Here is a 27,642-nt window from a genome sequence, read left to right as displayed (position 1 = left end):
GTTTTAACACATAAATCTCCCATCGGTGCTATTTTCCATTTTAACCCATTTACAAAGGAAATATTCCCAAAACATACTTTTCCGCCTTGTATGACCTCTGCACACTTTCCGAGATTAACTTTATCGCAATCGGGAAATTTCTTCTTTTGCGGTCACATTACATATGTGCCTCATTGCAAACAATATGCGATAACAACATATCATACATCAAATCCATTTTATTGTGCCATATAACTCCATTGGGTCCACAACTTCCAACCATTCTTGTAGCACTCCTCCTTCTTTCCGTCGATCTCCGATTAAAGCAAGACCATAGATCTGGCTTCCCAACCAACGGTTGCGATTAAATCACTATTGCTATCACCATAGTTAAAAGGGCCGTTCCAACCTCGTTCCAATAGCTCCGATTAAATCTTGACCGTTGATCTGGTGATCGATCCAACGGTTGAGATCCTTCCCCTTTCCAAAGGTCGCTTGACTGTCTTCTGCCGTTGATATATGCTTAGTATATCCAACACTTTACATTTGTTTCAGGTTGACAATATGCAAGGGGTGTAACCACTCGATAAAGCGATTTCTCCTCACCACCTTTGTGCTATGTGTTGAATGGTGAGTGGAATCGGGTGCTCGGCCCTCAATACCACTTACCACTCCTCGCTCACCCGAAATACCACTCTTATATGTAAACCCGCCGATGCAATATTAATTTCCTCTATCTCTGCGATATGATCCTATCTATTGATCATATCGATCCAACGACTCTTGTGTATTGAAGCCTCACTTCACCGTTCTTCCTTTTTACTAAGAATTTACGCTATTTCCTCAACGTTTCTCTATGGTTCAGGTTTTTCTTCAAAAGGTTCTGATCTTCCGCTTCGCTGCTCAACTCCTTTGAGCTTAACTCCTCAACGAATTCTTACTTCGTTATCTCTCCAGATCTCCACTCTGTATCCTTAGTTGGATTCAAGGATCCATTCATGATTCCTCTGAATCATTCTCTCCTCTGCATCCTTCAGAGTTTTGTCTGCAACCCCGTTATAGAGCCTACGAATTCACAAGTAATTCATTCATGAAATACTCTTTCACACACTGACACAGTGAGGAATAAACATCTATATATTTATATATAACGGTCAATTGCATATCCGAGACTCTGTGTCTCGCACAGGCCTATTATTCCATATCGTGGCCTCCTCCTCTACTTTGACGGTAGGCTTACATTTATCCCATAAAGTTCTGTTGAAGTAATCCTGGTTCGACTCCTAAATCCTCTATCCACTTCTACTTCAATTAATTCCTAAAAGCTCTCCTTAGTTCCTCAAATCATGGAACTGCTTAAAGAGTCCTAATTGACTTTAGACTCTTTTGTCATTATTGCCCACTCATGTTCTCATTATTTGAGAGCATTTACAAGCATCTCACATTATCTAATTAAATCACTTAAGAGCCTAAATATTACATTAACTTGAGACTTAGGAAACTAATTTCCCTAAAACACATGACCCCTTGTGTCTACTTAATTACAATAATTTTCTCTTGGTGAATGCTCCTACATCAGACTTTCAGAGGGAAAGCAAGTGCAGGACAGAAAGGTGGAGGTACACCACAGAGAAATCCACCTCAAGGTATGTCTTCAACCAGAAATGATTCAGGGATCAAATGTTTTTACTGTGGTAAATCTGGTCACATTGCTAGGAATTTCCATAAGAAGAAGCTTGATGAAGGTTGACATAGACATAAGAAGCATGCAGGACACTTTGCTGATGAAGATCAAAATCAAAACCTTAGATTCTTTGTATTTGATTATGCTTTCTCTACTAAGAATGATGAAGCAAAAACTTGGTTTGTGGATTCAGGAGCTTCCAGTCACATGACAGGTAACAAGCACTGTTTCGAAAGTTTTAAAATAAACTAGCTGTGATTCTAATATCTACCTTGGTGATGACAGAGCCTACCAGATCAAAGGATATGGAGACATTTTTGTGATTTCGCGTGATGGAAAGATCATAAAATCAAGAATGTGATGTATGTACCAGGAATTAAAAAGAATTTAAATTATGTTTAAATGATTGCGTATCAGAACTTGAAGGTAGATTTTTTTAAAACCTATTGTGTCATTAAGGATTTTCTGGATAAACATAAATGGGTTGCATCTAGAATTCGAGTTGGAGGCCTGTACAAGTTGAATGTAACAAGCATACCACACCATGCTTTGTCTTCAACAACAATGACAACAAAGAATCTTTGGCACCAAAGATTTAGACACATCAATATTCCTGATTTAGTGCTACTACAAAAACAAGGCATGGTCTATGGTCTCCCTGTTTTAAAAAATGTTCATGTTGAGTGTGAAGGATGTGCCCTTGGGAAGATGCATAGGGATGATTTTGCTGCAATATTAGATACAAATAAGAGAAATATACTAGATCTTGTGCACACCGATGTTAGGATATTCCGACAGATAGGAAATAGTTAAGTACAACTTGGTCTAGTATAGAGTTAGGTATAGAGTTAGGTAAAGTGTGTTTCTTTACTATGTACATTTTGTAACTTACAATCCGACGATCAAGATATGTAGTGATCCGACGGTTCATTCTCTCCTCGGTATTACTGACACTTGATTTGTGGCTTAACACCCGATTGGTCCATGATTTCTATTTAAAGCGCATGGAGGGTCATTTGTAGGGTAATCCATCTATGAGAGAAGCATATGTAAATTTTCATTCTTTTATTAATAAATTGCCTAAAGTGGCCGCGTTGGCTCAGGCCGTGGACTGTTTCCCTCTTTGAGGGTTTTAACCACGTCAAAATACAGGTGTATTGATCTGTGATCTGTTTGTGAGTGGTGTCCTTTGGTGTTCTGTCTGAGGAACTTACCCTGTAAATTCCTACATGGTATCAGAGCTATTTGAGGGCCGCGTCCGTTGGTGATCCAAATCTGAAGCCGGTAGAACTGCATCCGACTGTCGTTTCCTAGATCCACTGTTTCTGACTGCTTTTGGGCCGAGAGGACTGCTCAGTTGTGTTAGGAGCATCTGTTCCAGTGAGGAACCCCTTTCGTTTCACGCGAAAATGTTTCCGGTAGCCCTAGCTGCGTCAATTTTAAGATCTGGAGGTATACAGTGTTTATTTGCAGTTTACAGTTATTTTCTCTCTGTTTATTTCGATTTCGGTTTATTTAGCTTTTTTATTACCGGATCTATACCTTTCATTTCTACGTATGCTCTTTGCCCTGCGACTCTGTGCGATATAGGAAAATCAGAAACAGAAAGGAAGGATTTTTCTCATGCGTATGCTCTTTTCTGCTGCGCCTTAGTGTGATCTCGGAAAATCAGAAACATTGAGGAAAATATTTAGTTTCCGGCTAAAGCTAACTTTGAGCCGCAAGGTTCATTTTTGAAAATATTTAGTTTTTCGGCTAAAGCTAACTTCGAGCTGCAAGGTTCATTTTTTTTGTATGTTCGTGTTGGGTTTTGTGTTTTTTGTTTTGTAGGGAAAAAGAGCCTTCTCAAAGCAAGCATGCAACCCAAAGCATAACCCCCCCCCCTCTCTCTCTCTCAAACTTTTTGTATAGCTCACTTGGTGCAAAGCTAATTCATGAGAGTAGAGGTCTTGGGTTCAAGTCTCCATTTTTTGGGGGCGGATTTTTTCATTTCTACACATTCCCGCACTTCGTCGGCGACTTCATCAATTTTTTTTCAAAAATCCATAACTTCTTCATCCGGAAGCCGTTTTCAAAACCGTTTTTTTGAAACGGCCTAATTTTTCGAGATCTTTCCATTGGTACACTTAGTTATAGTATCTACAGCTTCAGTTTCTATTAAAAATGGAAAGTCCATGCCAAGTCATTCTTGATAGCACTAACTACTTCCAATGGTGGTCCTATATTGTGGATTTACTTAGAAGTAAAGGTCATTACAGAATAGCCACAGGCCAAGAGACCAAACCGAAAGATGAAGATAAGGCAGCTAAATGGGAAAATAGGCAATACCAAGCACGTGGGTTGATAGGGATGTCTATTTCTCCAGATCTTAGATTCCATATTGCAGAACTTGATACTCCTGATGAAGCACTGCAACAAATTACTAAAGTCTTTAGAATTAAAAATGAACTTAAAGCCCATCAACTTGAAAATGAATTGCTTACATTGGACCCTAATAATTTTTCTTGCATTGAAGATTTTTTGTCCAAGTTCAAGACCTTTAGACTTCTCTTGGAAGGTGTTAAGGTTAAGAAAGAAGATAGTAGCCTTATCTACTCCATTCTTACTAAGTTGGGACCAGCCTATTCTGTGTTTTTTTCCACCTTCCATTCTACAAGAGAAGCCTTCATTTCGCAAGGACAAACCTACAAGTCCCCTTCCTTTGATTCCTTTTGTGATTCTTTAATAAGAGAACAAGAAAAACTCTTACACCTTGGTCTTCTTCATCTTGGAAACTCTTCTAAGAAAGCATTAGTCGCCTAGCAGCAACCAAATCCAAAGAATCCTAAGAAGTTGTATCCTAAAAAGAATGGTCCTAAACCAAACAAGGGTCCTAAGCAAGTTCAGCCTCAAAATGAAAAATCATTTCAACAAAATGATAAGACAAATAAAAACAAAGGGAAGAAGACTGATAGACATTGCAACTTTTGTAATCGAGATGGCCACTTAGAATCCAAATGCTTTAAGAAGATGGAAGCCTTGGAAGCAACAATGAAGAAGCATAACATCCATTTGGAGCAATCTTCAACTTCAACTTCATCTTCAGGAATGGCACTTTCTGCATGTGGTTGTCAAGCATCTCGGTCTGGCTATGCACTACATGTATCTTCTTCTCATTCTCATGAGTGGCTCATTGATTCTGGAGCTTCTTATCACATGGCCAAAAACAAAGCCATGTTTTCTTCTTTAAATGATTGTAACACCAAAAATATATATGTTGGTGATGATAGATCTCTCAGTGTTGTAGGGACTGGAACTGTTCATCTAGACAATGGTCAGTTTAATGATGTATTATGTGTTCCAACCTTATCCTGCAACCTTCTATCTCTATATCAGATAACCCATTCAGGTGAAGGTAAAATCGTTGAATATTCACCTCACGATGTTGTAATTAAGGACCTAAGAGATCCTAGAAAGATTTTAGCTATTGGCATTGCTGATGATTCTATAAGTTTGTATAAGTTTCACAACTTTGGGTCATCAAATCTTCCCTCAGTATTTGTTGCTCATAATGATGAAGTGAGCAAACTTTGGCATGAGTGATTTGGTCACTTAAACTATCGCTCTCTTCAGAATATACGTAAAGAAAATATGGTGACAGGTCTTCCCATGGTATCTTGCAGAGATGGTGTTTGTTCCGGATGTGTACTCGGAAAACATCATCAGGACAGTTTTGAAAAACGTGCCTCTTGGCACGCCTTAGCCCCTTTACAGCTCGTGCATAGTGATTTATGTGGTCCACTTCCAGTTGCTTCATTCTCTGGCTACAAGTCTTTCTTAACTTTCATTGATGATTTCTCCAGACGCACTTGGGTATACTTCTTAAAACTCAAGAGTGAAGTATTTAACATGTTCTTGGACTTTAAGGCCTTTGTTGAAAAACAATCTGGACATCAAATTCTTAAGCTAAGATCTGATAATGGCGGAGAATATGTTAAAAACACATTCATCAACTTTTGCACTGAGAATGGAATTCAAATGCAACATACTGTTCCATATACTCCACAACAAAATGGTGTAGCTAAAAGGAAGAATCGCACCTTAAATGAAATGGCTAATTGTATGCTTCAATTTAAAGGACTTAGTCTTAATTATTGGGCAGAAGCAATTAACTGTGCAAATTACATAATAAATCGCACTCCTACTAAGGTTTTAAAGAATATCACTCCAAAAGAAGCATGGAGCTCAAACAAACCAGATGTAAGTCACTTTCGTGTTTTTGGAAGTGAAGCATGGGCCCATATTCCAGATGAGAAACATAAAGCTTTAGAGCCAAAGAGTGAAAAATGTATTTTTGTTGGATATTCTGAAGATGTCAAAGGATATAGACTTATTCCACTTAAGTCCAAAAATTTTATCATTAGAAGAGATGTAAAGTTTGATGAAAATATATCGGCCTGCGAGCCTAATTCGGAGGATGTGCCACCTCATCCTATCTCTTCTATTTTTGAAAATATTTCTTCTTTAGATGATGAAAGCGAGGATGAAAATCCTCCACCACCTTCTCAGGATCCTCCTTCAACTCCTCAACTTCCAAAATGGGTCCGTGCTACTCGGGATGTAGCAGTTGATCTTCCGGTGATCCTACAGATCATCGATGTACACGTTCTCAGTTCGAGAGAGCCTCTTCTTTACAGGCTCAAGCTTCAGTGAATTATGATCCTGACACCTTTGCAGAAGCTTTAGGCCATCCAGATTGGGAAGCAGCTATGAATGAAGAATATCATTCATTATTGGCAAATGATACATGGGATCTTGTTCCTCTACCAAAGGGACGAAAACTTGTTAGATGCAAATGGGTTTACAGAACCAAGTATGGACCAGATGGGAAAGTTGATAAACATAAAGCTCGTCTTGTTGCTAAGGGTTTTTCACAAGTTGAAGGCATTGACTATACTGAAACCTTCTCCACTGTTGCCAAAATGAACTCTATCCACCTTGTTCTTTCCCTTGCTGCCTCTTTCAAATGGGAATTCCATCAGATGGATGTTAAATCCGCCTTCCTGCATGGGGACTTGCATGAAGAAATCTATATGGAACAACCTATTGGATTTATACAAACAGACTCCAGCCTTGTATGTCGGCTTAAGAAATCCCTTTATGGTCTCAAGCAAGCTCCTCGAGCTTGGTATGCCAAAATGGATAACTTTCTTTTAGAATCTGGCTTCTCTAGGTGTCATTCTGACAATACTGTCTACACCAAGAAAGTGGGCAAGTCTCTTATCATTCTTGTTCTTTATGTTGATGATCTTATCTTGACTGGTAGTGATCCCAACCTTATAAACCATGTGAAGTCTAGCCTTAAAAGGAAGTTTGAAATGACAGACTTAGGACACTTACATTATTTTCTCGGTCTTCAAGTCTTGCAATCCAAGGAAGGTATTTCCCTTTCTCAGTCCAAGTATGCATGTGATATTCTACGCCATTTTCACATGGAAGACTGTAAGCTAGCCCCTTCTCCCTTTCAGTCTGGAGTCAAACTTTCAGTCACTTGTACTTCTCCTGAAGTTGATGCTACCTTATACCGTCAACTTGTAGGAAAACTTTTGTATCTAACCCATACACGTCCTGACCTTTCCTTTGCCGTTGGCCTTGTTGCTCGGTTTATGCAAAACCCACATGAAAGTCATCGGAAGGCAGCTAAAAGAATACTTCGTTATGTTCGAGGTACAGTTCAGTTTGGGATTCATTACAGTGCCGAAGCAGCTCCTCTATTGGTTGGTTTCACTGATTCCGATTGGGCTGGTGACCCTGATGATCGGAAGTCTACTGCAGGTTATGTGTTCACTCTTGGTTCAGGACCTATTACATGGGCTTGCAAGAAACAAGGTGCCATTTCTCTTTCTTCAGTAGAAGCAGAATGTCATGGTGTCATAGAAGCTAGTAAGGAATCCTTGTGGCTTCGTCAGATCCTGTCAGAGTTTGGCTTTCAGCAGCAGCATCCGACTACACTTTGGTGTGATAATCAAAGTGCCATTCAGCTATGCAAAGATCCAGTCCAACATCAGCGCAGCAAACACATTGAACTGCACATGCACTTCATCAGAAAGCTCATTCACAACCATGTTCTTGAAGTGCAATATTGTTCAACAGATGATCAAGTTGCAGACATCTTTACAAAGGCTCTCATAGAGGCGAAGTTCACTAAACTTCGATTTATGGTTGGAGTTTAGGAAGTTGTCACTAAGGGGGGATAGGCTCTAGTGCCTCCTTCCTTCTCCTATTGTGTCATATTTGTAAATCCTTCAATCCTATCCCAAGTTGTTGTTAAGGGGGGATGTTAGGATATTTCGACACATAGGAAATAGTTACGTACAACTTGGTCTAGTATAGAGTTAGGTATAGAGTTAGGTAAAGTGTGTTTCTTTACTATGTACATTTTGTAACTTACAATCCGACGGTCACGATATGTAGTGATCCGATGGTTCATTCTCTCCTCGGTATTACCGACACTTGATCCGTGGCTTAACACCCGATTGGTCCATGATTTCTATTTAAAGCACATGGAGGGTCATTTGTAGGGTAATCCGTCTATGAGAGAAGCATATGTAAATTTTCATTCTTTTATTAATAAATTGCCTGAAGTGGCCACGTTGGCTCAGGCCATGCACTGTTTCCCTCTTTGAGGGTTTTAACCACGTCAAAATACTGGTGTATTGATCTATGATCTGTTTGTGAGCGGTGTCCTTTGGTGTTCTGTCTGAGGAACTTACCCTGTAAATTCCTACAACTGATATATGTGGGCCGATGCAAACAAGGTCATTAGGAGGTGCCTATTATTTTTTATTATTTGTTGAAGATTGCACAAGATTTACCTGGGTATATTTTTTGTTGAAAATGCAGCAATATGATGGAGCTTAGTGAAAAGGAGTCGCCTTCACTAAGTGGGCCCATAGGCTATTTTTGGCGCAAAGTCTATTTTTAGACTGTGTCTATTTTTAGACATATGGATCATGGTCTATGAGTTGCAGGATGCTATTTGTGGATGATTGGTCATGTTGGTAAAAATAGATGGACTTCTATTTTTAGACATATGGGTGGAGTCTATTTTTAGACTGCCAGGCTAAAAATAGAACAATCGAATATTATTAGCTCTTAATAATATTTGGACTATAAACATTATCTTATCCTCTTGGCGCACTTCATTTTGAGCTACAGATGTGGCACATGCAGCTGTCAGAAGGAAATACACTTTTCTTATGGGTTAGTTGAGCTATTGCATGATGGACTTCAGTTAGAACTCAAGTGATTGAGTTTTGGTGGAGTTGATTGAGGAGTTGATGGAGTTGTGTTCAGTTTGACTTAGTTGAACTAGTTATATTTAGTCTAACTACATAATACACTAGTGATGAGTGATGTGAATTAATTATTAATTAATTCACTAATTATTAACTCATAAATCAACTAAAGAATACATCAGTTAACCCAGTGCATGGACAGTTCAGTGGAGACAAGTGTTAGAGGTGAGTGAAAGGGCAAGACAGCTATCAGTTGTGACTATAGTTGTGCATGAGATCTTGCACAATCAATGGATTGAGTAATGCCAACGAGGATTGCGTGGTTCAGCCAAGGGAAATACAAGTTTGGATCAGCCATTCTCATCTATTCTCATGCAAGATTGCGCAGTGGAGGCAGGCAAGCAGCGGAGGAGATTTGAACTTGTGATTGATTCAGATCTGAGCTACTTTGTCTGTAACAGGTGGAGATAGTACTGAGTACTTGCGAGGAGTATTGTACTATGTATTGTTACATGTTCTCAATCATTATAATATACAGATAGTGTGGGGTTTTCAGCTGTATGCTTTCCCCGAGTTACATACTGTGTTAATGTGTGCATGCGATTGATGTTTCATTGTTTTTAATACTGCAAAATTGATGATCAACGTAGAGGAGGTTATGTATTATGCATGTATTCTGCAATAGTGTATAATCGGGATAATCTCTATAAATAAGTGTCATATTATTCAAAATTTCTACATTTTCTTAGAAAAAAGAGTCATACTTTTGAATACTTTAAAGAGTTCAGAAACATGGTTGAAAAACAGATAGGGAAGTTCATCAAAATTCTCCTCTCAGATCAAGGGGGAGAATACAAGCAGGGTGGTTTCATCAAATATTGCAAGGACCATGGGATAGTTCAACGTTTTACCAAACCCCACACTTCTCAACAGAACCCTTGTGGAGTATATATGCAACATGTTAAAAGGTAAGAACCTGTCGAATGGATTTTGGGCAAAAGCAATAAATATTGTAGTGTATTTAAAGAATAGGAGTCCAACAAAAAAGCTTTATCTTAAAACTTCACTCGAAGCTTTATTAAGTTTTAAGCCTGCACTTAATCATTTAAGAGTTTTTGGCTCAAAAGATTTTTCTCATGTTCCAAAAGAGGATAGGAAGAAACTGGATTCAAAGGCCATTAAATGCATTTTCATAAGGTGTTGTACATAGTTTAAAGCTTATAAACTATTTAATCCCTCTACTCATAAAGTGTTTGCAAGTAGAGATGTAGTATTCCATGAGCAGGTTGATGATGGAAACAGTGATAAAGGAAATGAAGGGTGGCACATGCCTTTGCTGGTGGAAGATGGAAGTGATGAAACAAGGGACAACCATGAGCAGTAGCAGCAATAGCAAGAGGAAGAATCAAGTGATGTAGGTACAGTTAGCAAGCCAAGCCCACCAAGGATGAGATAGATTTGAAGCGAGTCCACCAGTAAGGAGATCGGGTAGGAGAACTCAATTGCCAATAAGATATAGGGATCATTCTCTTATGACTAGTATCTTAAATGTTGTTGAACCCTCAAATTATAAAGAATCAAGTCAATATGATGAATGGATGGCAACCATGGAAGAGGAATATGAGTCAATACTTTAAAACAAAACCTGGGATTTAGTTGAATTGTTGGAAGGGAAAGAACCTATAGGTTGCATGTGGTTATATAAACCTAAATTTAAATTTGATGGTAGTGTAGACGAAAAAAAAGCTTGGATGGTAGCTAAAGGTTACTCATAAAGAGAAGGAATTGATTATGAGGAAACCATTGCTCCAGTAGCTAAGGTAAACACTATTAAAATGATGATATCTTTAGCTTCAAAACATCATTGGAATCTACACCAACTAGATGTGAAGTCTACATTTTTAAATGGAGAATTGAAAGAAGATGTTTATTTAAAACAACTTGGAGGGTTTATCAAACAGGGGCAGGAGCATTTAGTCTACAAGTTGAAGAAGGCATTATATGGTTTAAAATAGGCACCTAGGTCATGGTATGAAAAAATTGATTCGTTTTTCTTGTGGCATAGTTATAAGAGGAGTAAAAATGACCCAAATCTGTATATTGTGTTTGATGAAAAGGGGAAAATTGTTTTGATTTATTTATATGTGGATGATTTTATTATTACTGGAAAAGATGACGAGCTCATTAAAGAAATCAAAGTCCATATGTCATAGGTTTTTGAAATGAAAGACCTTGGAGAGTTACACTATTTTTTGGGTCTGGAAGTCTAGAGGGATTCTAGCTAGACCATTCTGTCTCAAGGAAAGTATGTCTGGAGCTTATTGAAAAAGTTCAGAATGGATCAGTACAAAGCTTCCTCAGTGCCTTTATAGTAGAATGTCAAACTTCAGAATGACGATGGTTCTAAGGAGGTGGATGCAACACTATACAGACAACTAGTTGGGAGTTTGATTTATCTAACTACAAATAAACTTGATTTACCTTTTGCAGTTAGTGCTTTCAACCACTTTATGTCAAAGCCTCTTGAGAGTCATTGGGTGGAAGAGAAAGGCGTCTTAAGGTATCTTGAAGGAACCTTGGACTTTGGTATTAAATATATTGATTCATTTGATGTTAGATTGATAGGTTTTTCATATTCAGACTGGGCCGGAAATCTGGATGGCAGACGATCCATAACAAGTTCTGCATTTAGTATTGGGCTTGGGGTCATTACATGGAGTGACAAGAAACAAAATATTGTATCCTTATCTTCAGTTGAAGCAGAGTATCAAGCAATGTGTGTAGCAACGTGTGAGGCAATTTGGTTGAGGAGACTTCTCCATGATGCCAGAGAAGAACAAAAAGATCCTACAGTTATCAGATGTGACAATCAAAGCTCAATCAAACTTGCAAACAATCTTGTGTTTCACAAAAACAAAAAGCACATTGGTACGCAGTTTCACTTTGTTAGAGAGAAGGTTCAGTCAAAAGAGATTTACATTGAATAATGTAATACTTGTGATAATGCAACAAACATTTTTAATAGGCCCCTTAGAAGAATTAAATTTGAATTATTTAGGAAGATGTTAGGAGTAATAGTGAACCCTTTCTCCATTAAGGGGGAGTGTTGAAATTAATGGAGCAATATGTATTATTGGAGAGAGTTCGTTCGTTAGTTTTGTGTGTGTCCTAGTTTAGGAATCAATTCCTATTTTCTAGGTATTAGTTCTAACTCTCCTATTCTCATGTAAACCTATATATTCTTGATGAATAATGATCAATGTAGTGCATTCTCTGTGAGGCAATCTCTAGGTGTAGCTTGCTCACCTGTGAGATGCTATGTTTCAGAATATATTTTTATTTCTTCCATTTTTAACAATTCTCCTCTCCGTTTTTAAAAGTTTAAAGCGAAGCTTTAAAATGATAGCATCATGTGGAAGCCAAATGATATACTCTTCCATATAAATGTCTACAGTCACAATGTTGATTGAGCGGAAGAATAAAGTTTTGTTAATTAGAATTTGGGTAAATTTTCCCTTCCCATTGCATTTTGAAATGAGTTTAGTCCAAAATCATCTATTTTATGCCACAACAAGAATATTTTTGTTGCTTCAAATAAAATAAATTTAATGGACACATCATTATATCCTCCGTGCTAGGATTCTTGTTATCGGGTACACCTACATGACGAAATTACTAGGCAGTATTATGCATGATAAAGCGAAACATCATGGACAACAATGTTTGAAGCCAAATGATATATTTTTCTATATAAATGTTTGAGGGAACAACATAGACTCAATATAGATTGAGCAGAAGAATAAAGTTTTGTGATCACAAATAATTATTAATTATTAATTATTAGAACATAATGAGTGAATCAAATAATTAATTATTAGAACATAATAAGTGAATCAAATAATAACTGCCAAAACATAATGAATGAATCAAATAATTAACTATTAGAACATAATGAGTGAATCAAATAAATTAATTTGTATGGGTTTATTTATTAAATTGTTAAAAAAAGAAAAAATTGAAAATGAAAACTAGCATACAAAAATTATAAATTAGTTATTTAAACTCAATATAATAATTGCTTTTTTTAATAAAAATTTCGCATGAAAATTAAATATAAATATTTTGATTTATAATAAGGGATGAGGTGTATTATAAACATATGACTTCATCATAGAATAAAACAACCAACTTAATTGGAAGAATCAAAGGATCCCACACGTGTAGGATTTCTCAGTGTAGATCAATAGATTATGCAATATACAAAAGCAAAATACAAGATCTACTTCTGCAACAAACTTTGCAGAAGCTTAATCGAATATGAGCAAGATCAAATAGAACACATATAACTTATAATGAGAAAGCAATCACACATGAACACAGAAGAATACTATGGGGAACGCCTCAGTCTAAAACCCCGATCTCTGTAATATCATACAAGAGGAAATATGTTCAGATTACACAAAGCTTCAGCTCACAAGCCATCCAACTCTCAGTGCAATCGAACAATACAGCCCACAGACTGAATAGACATAACATATGTCTTCCTCCAGCCCCCCAAGCCCCCTATTTCCTTGCGTAGTTTCTCTTGGGGTCCAATGCCGCCATCTGTGTGAATTGGCCTCATCGCACAACCATCAAACTCAAAAGTAACTGTGCAATCTCCAAGGAATGAATTCCTTCTACATGCAAGAGATATCCTCCAAGGAATATTCCTACAACTGATAGTACATTGTCCCATCACCTGATGTCAACTGGGTCTCTAACTGAACTGACATGCATGAGTTATTTATGAGAGAATATTCAGTTACTTGAAATGCAGCAGTTTCATGCATGGATGCATTAACTAAATGAACTCACAATTAATTCAACAAACTCTTTGAACTAATCTAACTGGACTTAACTCAAATAACTGAGCTAAATAATTACAACTCAAAGTACAACTCATCCTGATCTCCTTAATCAAGGGATAACTTCCTCAATCAATGGAGAAACTGTTGCATGTCTTCACATAGACTTCATGTTTGATTTCCTACAACTAATTAACTCAAGATGAATTAATTAATTATTTTACAAACATCTGCTAAGATCAAATTCGATTTTTACTTCTCAATTTTAGTTCAGGGACTAACTAAAATTGGAAGGTATCCCGAAATTCTATTTATAGTAGTGCTATTTTTAGCACTTCTATTTTTAGCATTTCTTGTTGCTATTTTCAACACTCCCTCTCAAAAATAAAGGGATTATCAGAAACCCCAATCCTGTCTCTATGGAACTTGAACTTGCATTTTGACAATGCCTTCGTCAAAATATTTGCATCCTATTCCTCGGTCGAAACATACAGCAACAACATGATCCTCTTGACCACACAATATCGAATATGGTGATACCGAATATCAATGTGCTTGGACCTGTCATGAAAATGGATTCTCAGAGATTTTGGTACAACTCTGATTGTCGCAGTAGATCACAGTTGGATCCATCCTCTGACCAAACAATTCCACTATAATATTCCGAATCCAGATGGCCTCACATGCAGCCTGACTAGCAACCATGTATTCAGCCTCTGCTGAGCTAAGTGCAACTGACCTCTGTTTCCTGATGTACCAGGAAACTGCAGCTGAACCAAGGCTGAAGATTCCTCCAGAAGTGCTTTTCTGGTCTAATGGAATCCCTGCCCAATCTGCATATGTGAAGCCCTGAAGCTTCACTCCCTCTGTCCATCTGTACCACAATCCAAACTAACATGTGCCTCTGAGGTATCTCAACACATGCTTCACTACCTTCCAAAATAGCTTGGTAGGCTAAACCATAGCTTGACTCAGTTGGTTCACCGCAAAGCATAAGTCTGGTCATGTGTTCACTAGATACATAAGCGAACCCACAAGCTGCTGATAAACAGTAGTAGCTACTACCTCACCTAAAGTAGCATCATCCTTCCTCCAGTTCCCAGCTAGAGGAGTCTGCATGGGTTTGCACTTCTCCATATGGAACTGCCCGAGGATCTCATTGGCATACTTGCCTTGAGACACAAAAACTTCTCCATCTCTCTGCCACACTTCCATGCCTAGAATGTAGTGCATAGGACCCATGTCTTTCATTTCAAACTCTCTTGCAAGGTCCTCCTTGCAAGACTAGATCAACTGATCATCACCTCTCAAAATCAGATCATTGACATAAAGAATAATGATCAATGGCTTACCTTCTACCATGATGTCGTAAAGGTTCGCATCTGCTTCACTCTTAGTGAAGCCCAACCCGGTGAAATAGTTGTTGATCCTGGTGTACCAAGCACGGGGTGCTTGCTTTAGCCCATACAGAGCCCTCTTGAGTCGGCACACATGTGACTCACAATTGAAGGTCTCGAAACCTTCTGGCTGCTCAATGTACACCTCCTCCTCAATCTTCCCATTGAGGAATGTTGTCTTCACATCCATCTGATGGATCCTCCAACCCATCTGAGCTGATAGTGCCAACATCAATCTGATAGATGAGTACCTTTCTAGATGAGCAAAGGTCTCTCGTAGTCGATCCCCTCGACCTGTGAGAAACCACAGGTAACAAACCTCGCCTTATGTTTCTCAACACTGCCATCAGTTGCCTGCTTTACCTTATAAAGCCATCTGGAACTCACCACCGACTTGTCTTGAGGTCTTGGGACAACATCCCAAACACATTTATGAACGATGGAGTTGTACTCCTCCACCATTGCATCAACTCAGATTAGTTGCTGCACTGCCTCCTCAAATGAAGAAGGCTCAGACTCTACACACTCCCCAACTAGGGCCATGTAACTAGTGTACCGCTTGGGCAACCTCCTCTATCTGCACTGAGAAGATGGCTATCCCACATTCTCCTGTGCATCCTACATCAACCTGTCAGCTTCCCTTGAGCATTTCCACCCATCTCTGAAAGACTTAGCATGAGTGGATGTCTCCACTCCCAGATCCTCTGCATACGGCTGCTCCACATCAATCCGAGGCTCCTCCTCCTTAGGAACTGAAAGTTCCTCATCTGCATGCAACTTGAGCTCCCTCTTAAGTGATACTCGCATGGCTTTCTACTCGTCGAACTTCAGATCCCTGCGTACCACAGTCCTCTGACTGGCAGGCAGGAACACCTGATAGTTGTGGGGTGTATCCATGTACCCCACAAGTATTCCCAACTCAGCTGTTGGATCTAGCTTCTTTTAGGCATCTTTGGTCACATGGCAGTAAACCGATGATCCAAAGATTCAGAAGTGACTCACATCTGGTCGCTTTCCAGAATAGGTCTCCGTAGGTGTCTTCATTCACAGTATACGATGTGGGCTTCTGTTTTGCAAGCATATTACTGTATTGCATGCCTCAGCCCACAAATGTACTGGTAGGCTTTGGTCATGCAACATCACTCGAGCTACTCCCACAATCGATCTATTCTTCCTTTCGGCCACCCCATTCTGCTGTGGGTTATGGGGTGCTGTCAACTCCCGTTTAATTCCTTCTACAACGCAAAAGTCCTTAAACTACTGGGAGACATAATCTTCACCATTGTCGCTACGCAAGGCTTTTATTTTCTTTCCAGAGTCTTTCTCTACCAAGGCTTTAAACTCACAAAACCTCAAGAAGGTCTGATCCTTCTTTTTCATAAAGTAGCTCCAACATCTACGATAAAAATCATCAACAAAAATAACATAGTACCTTTGTTTAGTGGTGGAGGCCATAGAGAATGATCCACAAACATCTGAGTGAACTTGCTCAAGGATTTCTCCAGCTCTACTATCTTGATCCAAAAAGGAAGATTTTGCATACTTACCCAAGGTACGACCTTTGCATGTATTCGTCTGCTCTAGTTTTTCCTTGGGAAGTCTGGTAGAAATCTTATGCATGATCTTTAGGGCTCCATGGTGCAAGTGGCCCAATCTTCTATGCCATAGCTTGCCAACATCTTGGCTCTGCACCATCTCAGCTTTGGAACTCAATGCAGCACAATCGTCTACCTCCAACTTGTAGAGATTCTTAACTCGAATCCCTATCCTCTTGGTCTGTCTAGTACTGAAATGCCTTAGGAATACCCTTCCTTTACTAAAGACTACATCATAGACTTTATCTTCTAGCATAGAAACGGACACAAGATTCTTCTTTAGACCTGGTACATACTTTACATCAGTTAGGGTGAGGGGAGCTCCATGCTCCCTCTAAAACAAAACTGTACCTTCACCTAAAACATGGTAATTTCCATCATTGCCCATCTCCATTCGCATTTGGAGATCCTTCTCCTCCAAGGTACTGAAAAGATTCTTGTCACCTGACATGTGGAATGAAGCTCCACTGTCTAGGTACCAAACAAATCCCACCATGGATGAAACCATGCATGTGATAAGAGAGAAATTCAACTCAAACTGTGAGGCCAGTGCCTCACCATCAGATCCCTTAGAGGATCCCTTCTTGGATTTCTTCCGTGGACAATTCGTAGCATAATGGCCCACTTCATGACAATGAAAGCATCGCACTTTCGATTTGTCAAACTTCTTCCCACCATGGGAAGAACTGGATTTGGATTGGGACACCTTCCCTTTCCCCTTCCTCACCTTACTCGCTAAGGCTAGATTTTCCTCATCATCTTGCTTTGATGAGGATCCATCTCTGGTGCTTCTTCTTATCTCCTCCTGCATCAGATCCGACCAAAGTCATTCCCAATCTAGAAGTTTTTCTCTTCCATTTATTGAGTCTTGGTAGCTATGCCAACTCTTAGGAAGACCGAGGAGTGAAAGACTCACCATGTCATCATCGACTGTCGTGATCCCTACGCTTCCAAGATCATCCCTGCAGGTGGTGAGCTTGTTCAGATATGTAGAGATCGTGTCTCCCTTTTCACACTTGATTTTCTGAAGCTTGTCTTTCAGCGCCAGCTTCCTCTGATCGTTGTTGTTCTGATATAGATCTTTCAATGTTTTCCACATCAAAAATGGTGTCTCCTTCCCATGGAGACTTGAGACTACGTGGTCTTGAACTCCCTCCAGAAGGATTCTCCTTGCTCTAGCCACACATTTCTTCCATTCATGCCAATTCTATAGCATTAGCCGCTGTGGACTTGGGGACTTCTTGATCAACGAAGTACTTTAGACCATTATCCTCTAATATTGTTTCCATACGATCCTTCCGGGCTATATAATTTGAGCTGCCACCAAGGGCATACTCGAGTCTTAAACTGTTGAATGCCATTGGTGAAATTGAGATGTGATAAGAACTCAATTTCTATAGTCAGGAACCTCAAACTTCGAACTTCTCCCTTCTTGTATAATTTTCTCTCCTTTGATCACCTTTGCTCTGATACCATGTAGAATTTCTCATTGTAGATCAATAGATTATGCAATATACAAAAGCAAAATACAAGATCTACTTCGACAACAAACTTTGCGGAAGCTTAATCGAATATGAGCAAGATCAAATAGAACACATATAACTGAGAATGAGAAAGTAGTCACACATGAACATAGAAGAATACTCTAGGGAAAGCCCCAGCCTAAAACCCCGATCTTTGTAATATCATACAATTGGAAATATGTTCAGATTACATAAAGCTTCAGCTCACAAGCCATCCAGCTCTCAGCACAATCGAACAATACAACTCACATGATAAATAGACACAACATATGTCTTCCTCCAGCCCTCCAGGCCTCCTATTTCCTTGCACAGTTTCTGTTGGGGTCCAATGCTATCACCTGTGTGAATTGGCCTCATCACACAAACATCAAACTCAAAAGTAACTGTGCAATATCCAATGAATGAATTCCTTCTGCATGCAAGAGATATCCTCCAAGGAATATTCCTGCAACTGATAGTACACTGTCCCATCACCTGATCTCAACTGGGTCTCTGACTAAACTGACATGCATGAGTTATTTATGAGAGAATATTCAGTTATCTGAAGTGCAACAATTATATCCATGCATGCATTAACTAACTGAACTCATAGTTAGTTCAACAAGCTATTTGAACTAATATAACTGGACTTAACTCAGATAGTTGAGCTAACTAATTACAACTCAAAGTACATCTCATCCTGATCTCCTTAATCAAGGGATAACTTCCTCAATCAATGGAGAAATTGTTGCATGTCTTCACATTGACTTCATGTTTGATTTCCTACAACTAATTAACCCAAGATGAATTAATTAATTATTCTACAAACAGATGCTAAGATCAAATTCGAATTTTACTTCTCAATTTTAGTTCAAGGACTAACTAAAATCGGAAGGTATCTCGAAATTCTATTTATAGCAGTGCTATTTTTAGCACTTCTATTTTTAGAATTTCTTGTTGCTATTTGCAACAACAAGATGTTTGGCTCTGGAACAAAGTGCAAGATAGAAGGGAGAGTCAATTAGAGCCATTTGGGTTTGCCATTGTGTAGAGCTTGAAGGCAGAGGCAAGCCAATCGAACTAGCCTAGTCGAGAACGGGAGATGACCCATATGGAAGGAGGGACGAATCACGGTAGGGGAGTAGGGTGGCCTAAAGGGGTCATCAAGTTTTGTATTGGTTTTCTTTTTACGTTCTCTGGATTTTGTCTTTGACATTTGGTTGGACTAAGCGATTGTCTTGGGGAATTTTTGTACATATACATTGTAATAAAAGAAGGTCGAAGGGTTGTTTCCATTGAAATTGTGCATGATTATGATGATGATGTTATCTTGCATATGATGTTCATGATTTATGTTAATGGAAGATGATGTGACAATACTACTAATACTCTATGTTTAATGGATTCCACACATTAATAATAATATAGAGAACAACATGGATAATACATTGTGAGGCATAATTTGGGTTAAGTAACACTGTACCACTCTTGGCAGTTGTAAACTATGTTAGTTCCACACACTCGAGGGATCATGATTTGCCCAAGATATGCATTGTAACTGTAGGAGGCCCCGAGGTTGTGATAGATGATATCAAAGTTGATACTCACTTTATACCAAGAAGAGTTAGAGGAGTTAGTAGTGTTTCTCTTCTACCACCCACAGGTGGTGTTAGAACAAAGGTCGAAGGAAGATTGCATAGATAAGTTTCCTTTTGTTTGCAGGTTATTGGGGGAAGGTACTTCTATAATCAATTTCCAAGTGGGTAAAATGGTTATGGTTATGGTTCTTGGTATAGGTTGCAATTGGGAAATATGAAATGAGCTTGCTGAGAGCTCATTTGGGAAGAATCTAGTCACAATGATGAGCACTAGGTCAAACCTAGTGGACCAAGATGAGGTGGCATTATCTAAAAAGGTCAAGGATCTTGAAATGACCTTGGCACAAATGGTCAAAGGAATGGAAGGCCATGGAAGGAGATTAACGAACTCCAAGTAGAGATTCACGAAGTTAAGGAGATCATTGAGTCAGGGTCTTACTCCAATGAATTTGGAGTTGAGACTAGCCCAAGATGATTGAATGAAGGACTTGGAATACTAGGTGAAGTCACTTGTGGCACTCCCAAGAGACTAGGCTGATACTATTACAATATTTAAGTATGTTTTAGGGAATAGTTCAAGAAGTTCATATATGAAGGTGAAGCTAAATAACTAGGAATATATGATGGGACAAGAATTGCTAAGGTACTTGGAAGATTCTTTTGGGATGTGGAACAAATGTTAGAGAAAATGAAAGGTTGTTCTAAAGATACAAAGTTGAATGCAACAACCATGTATCTCATAAGAACAACGAAACTTTGGTGGAGGACCAGAGTTGAGGACTTAGTAGCAAGTAACATCAAAGACATAATTGAGACATGGATGGAGTTTAAAGAGGCATTGTATGCATAGTTTGGGCCAAGGAATCAAGAATGGGTGGCAAGGGATCACCTAAGGGAGTTAAAGCATACTGGTAAGATCCAGATTTATATCAAAGAATTATCAAGTCTTATGTTAGATCTTAGAGATATGCAAGAGAAGGACATGTTATACCACTTTTTCAATAGTCTCCAACCATGCACAAAGAAGGAAGTTATGAAACACGGAGTCCAATCTATTACAACAACCATCACCACAACAAATAAACTTGTTTATTACCAGAAACATGGTAAGGATAAGAAGGAAATGCAGAGTGATAAGAGAAAGAAGAAGAAGAAGGACTAAGTGTTATCGGGAAATCTAGTGTCCATGCAGAGCTGCGAGTCCCACTAAGACTGGTAGCTATCTTAGAAACAAACAAACTAAAACTACTTTCGTTTTCCTTTATGAGAAGTAGATAAGAGGGGAAAAAAGGAGACCAACCTCTGTCTTGCGCTTGGTTCCTTGCTTGATTCCTCTCCCTTCTGATAGATCTTTGCCACTCACTTCCTCGTCTACCCAGCTTCAAAGAGCACCTGTGGAATAAAAGCAGCATAACACTATCCAAGAATAGAGATCTACTATCACAAACAATATAGGACCAGATATATATTGACCACACAAATGCATATATCATCAATCATACAAGAATGTGGAGGAAAACTTGAATAGATTTATTAATATCAAGAATAGCAAAGAGGATTACAACCAATTGTTCTGACCCAGCGTCCTCTCAGCAAGAAAGCCCTTCTTCACCTCATGAAAAGCTTAGATCACCCAACACTATGATGTTACACCAAGAAACCAACAACACTTCCTTACAAGATACAAAATTCCAGCCTCTGGATCTCTGGGATGAGGGATCCATATATAGATGATTGCAGGGAGGTGAGTCATCTTCTGAGATTTGATTAGTGTCCTCTCTCTGATAGTTCTTGATTCCACTTGGATATTGATGATCTCTTACTCATCCCTGGGCGAATTCAGAGAGGCAAGTGTCATAGCAGAAGTTTCTGGAAGATTCCATGTCGAACCACCTTACAAACTGGCTCTGCCATTTGTCCACTCTCGCTCATTGCACCCTGAAGAAGAGCTATCCAGTATGCATCGCACCTTTTACTCTGGGCAGGTGGGATGCATCGCACCTTCTGCACTGGGCAGTCTGTATGGTCCAGATTTGACCAGTTCTGAGCAGTTTTCTGTGGATAACTTCTAGGAGATGATGTAATCAGCTGACCTTGTTCCTTTAAGGTGTGAAACAACACTTTTAGGGACTTAGGATCCCTTGGTTTATGGACATATATGATTGGGTTGTAGTGCCCAAAAACGTCTATAACAGTTTCCCCCTAAAGCATGAGGTCATTAATCTTTCGATGTCGGGCGAAATGCTTTATCATGAGGATTCTAAGTTTTTTCGAGTTGGAAGGCGACCTGTAATGAGATACAATACAATACATTATCTTCATAATATTTTCATGATCTAGCTGAGGTGGGCATTCCCATGCTCAGCATTATAAATTCATTTTCATGTACATAGGACAGACAATTGTCTGTGTACAGACTGATGATTCTGGTAGAGCCATCATCCCTTAGATTGGATGATTATCTATGCAGCAATGATGTACATTTGATGTGTTTATTTTCCTGAATATATATCACAGCCCAAATGGATGAAACTAGATCCGGGGTCTTCAATCTCGTTCAATCTTCACTCAAAGTACAAGTCGATCCATGTGATAGATGTTCTGGAGTTGAACATGGAAAGACATCGCCTGATTACTAGCCAATGATGTAAGTTGTTAACAGGCGCGAGAGGAATCACCGATAATGATGATGACCCTCAAGGTATGACAGTACAATTCACGTGGTGTGAAAAAGGGGCTTGGTGTCGAACACCACGCAAAATATTTTGGTCGAAGGCCATTGATGTAAACCTGTCATCGGAAGTGAGAAACTTACTATTGAGGCATGCAAGCTTCAAAGTACTGAAAGGGTTGTTCCTAGATCGACTTCCTGGATAATGAGCTGATGTCGACAAGAAGTGATCCGTCGTAGGAGGGCGTTAATGAATCCCACATCTACGACACAGAACAGAGCAAATGATTTTAATGGAGGTGAAAACGATTTGATGATATAAGGTTTAGGGTGGCGGTCATGAAAGAATGGAGCGTGAATGTATTGTAGTGGATGAGACACAGGTGAATTCTCTGAGCGACTTCTCTTGAACATACCAGCGACACTGACAGATGGATTGGTATCGTTAACCCCAAATGTGGATGGTGTGATGGACCAATGGTGATATGACCAGTGAATGGAATGACCCAACCCGACTCGGATGCGGAGTGAAAGTGTCATGTTCAAGAGCGACTTGCTACCAATAAAGTTTCTTCAAGTTTTCTTCCCAATTTTTCCCCAGTCATTGCTGACCAGTACCTCTTTATTTTTTTCAAGCTTGAGGAGGATAACATATGCTTGTTCTATAATTTTCCCTTCGGGCAAACCCATCGCTATGTTTTAACGAGCCTAGTGATAGTGAAACTCGTTCTTGTCTGTATGGACAAGTTTGTCGCTATTCGGTTTTAACGAGTTTAACGACAAAGATAACTCGGTCCTTTTCAATTTTAGAGAGTCTGAAAGGGATGTAAATAAAACTCTAATAATCCTTTTTCATCATATAATCCCTTAAGTCCGAAAAAGTATAAAATAATACAAAAGGGATGCATTTTCGTTAATTTTAACAAGCCGAACAAAACAAGCGCTTGATCTTTTTGTGTAATAATCCCTCAGGTCCAAAATTATTAAAATCTAAAGGAGGGATTGCACTTCCAATCACTTTAACGAGCTGGAGAGGCTAATTGCTCGGCAATATTTTCATATTTTATGAGTTAGATGAAAAGAGCTTAAAGGAGAATCGTTTTTCGAGGAACAAGTGATAAATTCGGGTAGCGGCTGATTCCAGGTAAGGTTTTGAATTTTCCAATCACGACAGTGTCACAACGATGGCTAACAGGATCACTCTTCGCAGCTGTTCCTCAAAGAGGGTAAACAATCAAATGGAGGTGAATGATCGGCCAAAACAGAGTGGAGGTGATGATGAGAACACAAACCAAGGCTCAAAGTTTGATGATAATGCATTCACGATGGTTATTTACCGGAAATTGGTTCATTTTTTAATGAATGAGCTTAAACTCTGGGGGAAACATTTGCTCATTTCTTATGTTTAATTTTTAACGAGCTTGAACTCCACATAAAAGCTGCTCGATCCAGTCATATAATAAGGATGTCTCATCTAAGATGCCATTTTTTATGAGCTCGCACCTTACAAAGCTTTGCCCCACATCCTTTCTTTATGCAAGTTAGGAAACAACCAATCCTACAAGTTTAAAGGGTTAGAGGACCTACAAATTTAAAAAATAAATGGTTGCTCTTTGCTTGCATGCCAAAAGGTTTGCATACCCCCATTTATAGCGAAAAATTTCCAGGTTACCAAAGATTGTTCCATCCGCACTGCAGACAAAACACTTCTTCGACGATGTCTACCGAAATAAACAAAGGTGAGTGGCGCAACTTGCCTCCACTCACATAACTTTGACGAAGGAATCTTATTCCAATCTAATCTCATAAACCAGTCATATATCCTTCGTGGAAACCTACCCTATGCCCAAGGTTTTCCTGCCGAAACAGACCAGGGTGCATGCCCCCTAGGTTTCAGTCATGTCCTCCCAAATCACTCGCGCTCATCAGGTGGACGGACTGGGGATTGATGAGACATTCCTTGCGTGAAAAGACCATTCAGGGATGGTATTGACTATTTTCTATGTGTGAGCCAGGGAATGAAAGCTGGTCTACGAGCTTGACCACTCTTCCTTCATGCGGAAAACACATTACTCTAAAGAGCGAGGAGACAATGGCTCCCATGCAATAAATATAGTCACGTCCAAGGAGTAGATTATAATCTAGGGGTCCTTGGACTACCATTACGTTCATGTGAATGGTTTTCCTTCTCAATGTTATCGACACATTGGGAAGGATCCCTAACGATCGACTGGTTCCTTTGTCAAAACCTGTTAGATTTCTCATCTCAGGCAAAAGCGATGGCGAACCAAGCGCTTTCCAAGTAGTTGAGGAAAGGATACTCACATAAGCCCCTTCATCTATGATGGTACCGACCATGACCATTCTGTATATTTGTGCAATGATTCGAAATGGTACACTAGCCGATAAATAGGGTATGCCTAGTAGATTCCAATCGAAGGAAACAACTAGGTTGCTTGGAGGTGGGACCGAATAGACGGCCAGATATGACTCTGACAAACTTCCTTCCTGTGGTAAAGGAACGGGTAGACTACCCCCATGTTCATCGGAGTCTGTGTTTACGAAGAGAATTTGAACGGTGTCGTTCTTGTTCTCTTCGGTGACTGTATCATCTAAAGATGGACCTTCTGAAGGCAAGACGGGGTCAACTGTCGCCTCGACCTTTTGACTTTCGTTTGGTGTGAATTCAGATGGTTTATCTTCAGTGATAGACGCTTTGACTGACCACAATGGTGTGTCAGTCAGATTTTCAACCAGTGATGTACTTGGCAAGTGTTTCTTATATCCAGGAGGAAACCGTAGCGGTAAAACCGAACGGTCGTCCAAAAATATTTTAGCCTTGTCTAGGAAGGGACAACGGTGGACGGCGTGATCGCCTTCACACAGTTTATAAGGGAATTTACTTTTCCTTTTTTGTCCCGACAATTCCCTTTCACTAGTTGACGGTTTACTTTCAACATGATCATCAGAGGTTGTTGACACCAGATTGTGCAAACGAGGAGACTGGTCCCTTAAGATCTGAGGGATGCAAGGACAATCTCGATGATAGTGATCTCCTTTGCAAATGACACATGGAGATTTAGGCTTTGACAATGCAGTGTGTGGATTTTCACTAGATGATGCCTGGTTGCCCCTTTTCGCCTTTGGCTCCTTCTTCTTCTTCTCGTTCTTCTCCTTCCCCTTCTTCTCCTTCTTAGTTACTTGATTTTAGCTTTACTAGCTTCATCAAGCGAAGAGGAAGGAGGAGAGGGAGAATCGGACGAAGTAGAAGGTTGGGGGGTAGCTTTGGTATCGTCTAGTTGCTTACTTGATTGCTCAGGAATCACGGTGTTCTGAACGACAGAGGTCGAGAAGAGCCATACGGGCAGGCCGATTATCAATCCTGGAAGCGACAATGTAGCCATATGGGGTGCACCAACATCTCCCTAAGAGGAGAAAGGACTAGGATTTCCTCCAAGGGGAAATCCTTGGTTGGTGGACTCCTTTTTTCTCAACCTAAGACCAACTTAGGAAAGGTGACATTTATTCCGATTAAAATAAATTTTAGACGCTTTGAAACAAATTGTTTTTTCAATTTTTGAGAGTCGAGAAAAAACAAAAGATGACTCTAGTCGCCTTCGATTTTTAATGAGCTTGAAGTGACAAGTGCTTAGATGGACCTTTTCCTTTAAGGAGTCTGAAAAGGAACGAAAGAGACTACTTTGGAAGTCTAGACAGAGGGATTACCAAACCAATCGCAAAACTGTATAATACTTTTTACGGTACGACAGTAAATCTTCCCGAATGCTGTGTTCAGTGCATTGCGATCGATAGGGCGGCAGACACAGCTTCCTATGGATAAAGGATATAGCCTATTGTGGTCTCCCAATATATACTCGACGGTAAGTGGGAGCACAAGTCCGTACTGGCACTTGTCGTCTCAAGGTGGAGGAATCACCCAACCAGCAATGAAAACAATAGTTACCAGGCTTTACGATGCCGGAATACGTCTCTAGCCTAGACTTCTAAATGTTGTGCGTTAGGTTCCAAAGCGTTTTTAGATTCATTAAATTTATTTTACAGTTGATATTGTTTAAGAAATTTTCCTTTCAGGTTCACCGCGTGATGTAGATATACAATTCTTAAAATGCAATCTAAGATGATAAACAATCATTTAATCTTATTTTTGCAATGAAAATCATAGCTACTAAAGAAAGAGAGATGATATTCTTTCAACATAGAGCAGAGAGCACACACTATATGCACTGTCCTAAATGAAACCAACAAATAGTCTAAATGCAAACACATGCATGTATTTGTTTTCAGCCTTCTTAATGTGTGAATGATAAAAAGAAAGCTAAGCACAAATCTGAATTATTTTTCAAAGTGACATTACTAACAAGCTTCTTTTCAAGACCAAATGAAGACAATGACGACACTTTGCGATTTGGAATTCAAAAATTGCTTTCAACACTTGAAAAACTATTAATTCAAATCAAATACAAGAGTAACAGTGTAATCGACTATCAAGAACAATCAGATTCTCTTCTATGACTGAAAACGACACTTGCGACACTTCCAAATCAAGAAACGACAGTTCAATTACGCTACTTCTTTGTAAAAGAGAACTGAAAATGGCTCACAATACATAAAAACATTTACAGTTCTTTGCAAAATGGAGGTGGAATAATGGCAAGGAAGGGGGTTTCCACAGAGGTATACTGACTACAGACAGCAAAACTCCTGAATAGAGCTGAAAAAAGTGAAGAAAAACCAAAGTCTGGAGGCAAAATTAACCTTCTCTGACCATCGCCGTTGTTACACAGGGATTCCAGTATGCATCCCACCTACTGCACATGGGAAGTGCGATACATACTGATATCCTTGAAGAGAGGGTGCGATGGTACAGTGCGAGACTTTTGATCCAGTTCTTGATCACAGTTTGCATCACAGTTCAGGGATTTAGGCCGAGCAAGTGATAATCAGTAAATAAATCACAGGGGTAGATCTAAGGAGGTTACTAGAGCCACCACAAGGGAAATTAGGATGTTTACAAATGAATTGTTCAGTTTATAAACAAAACCTGGAGATAGACTAAAGCAGCATTGATCTA

This window comes from Pinus tabuliformis, chromosome 7 (genome assembly GCF_031772625.1).
Source record: "Pinus tabuliformis cultivar Carrire ecotype Pingquan chromosome 7, CPIR1, whole genome shotgun sequence".
NCBI classification, from domain to species: domain Eukaryota; kingdom Viridiplantae; phylum Streptophyta; class Pinopsida; order Pinales; family Pinaceae; genus Pinus; species Pinus tabuliformis.
This window is presented reverse-complemented; position numbering follows the sequence as displayed.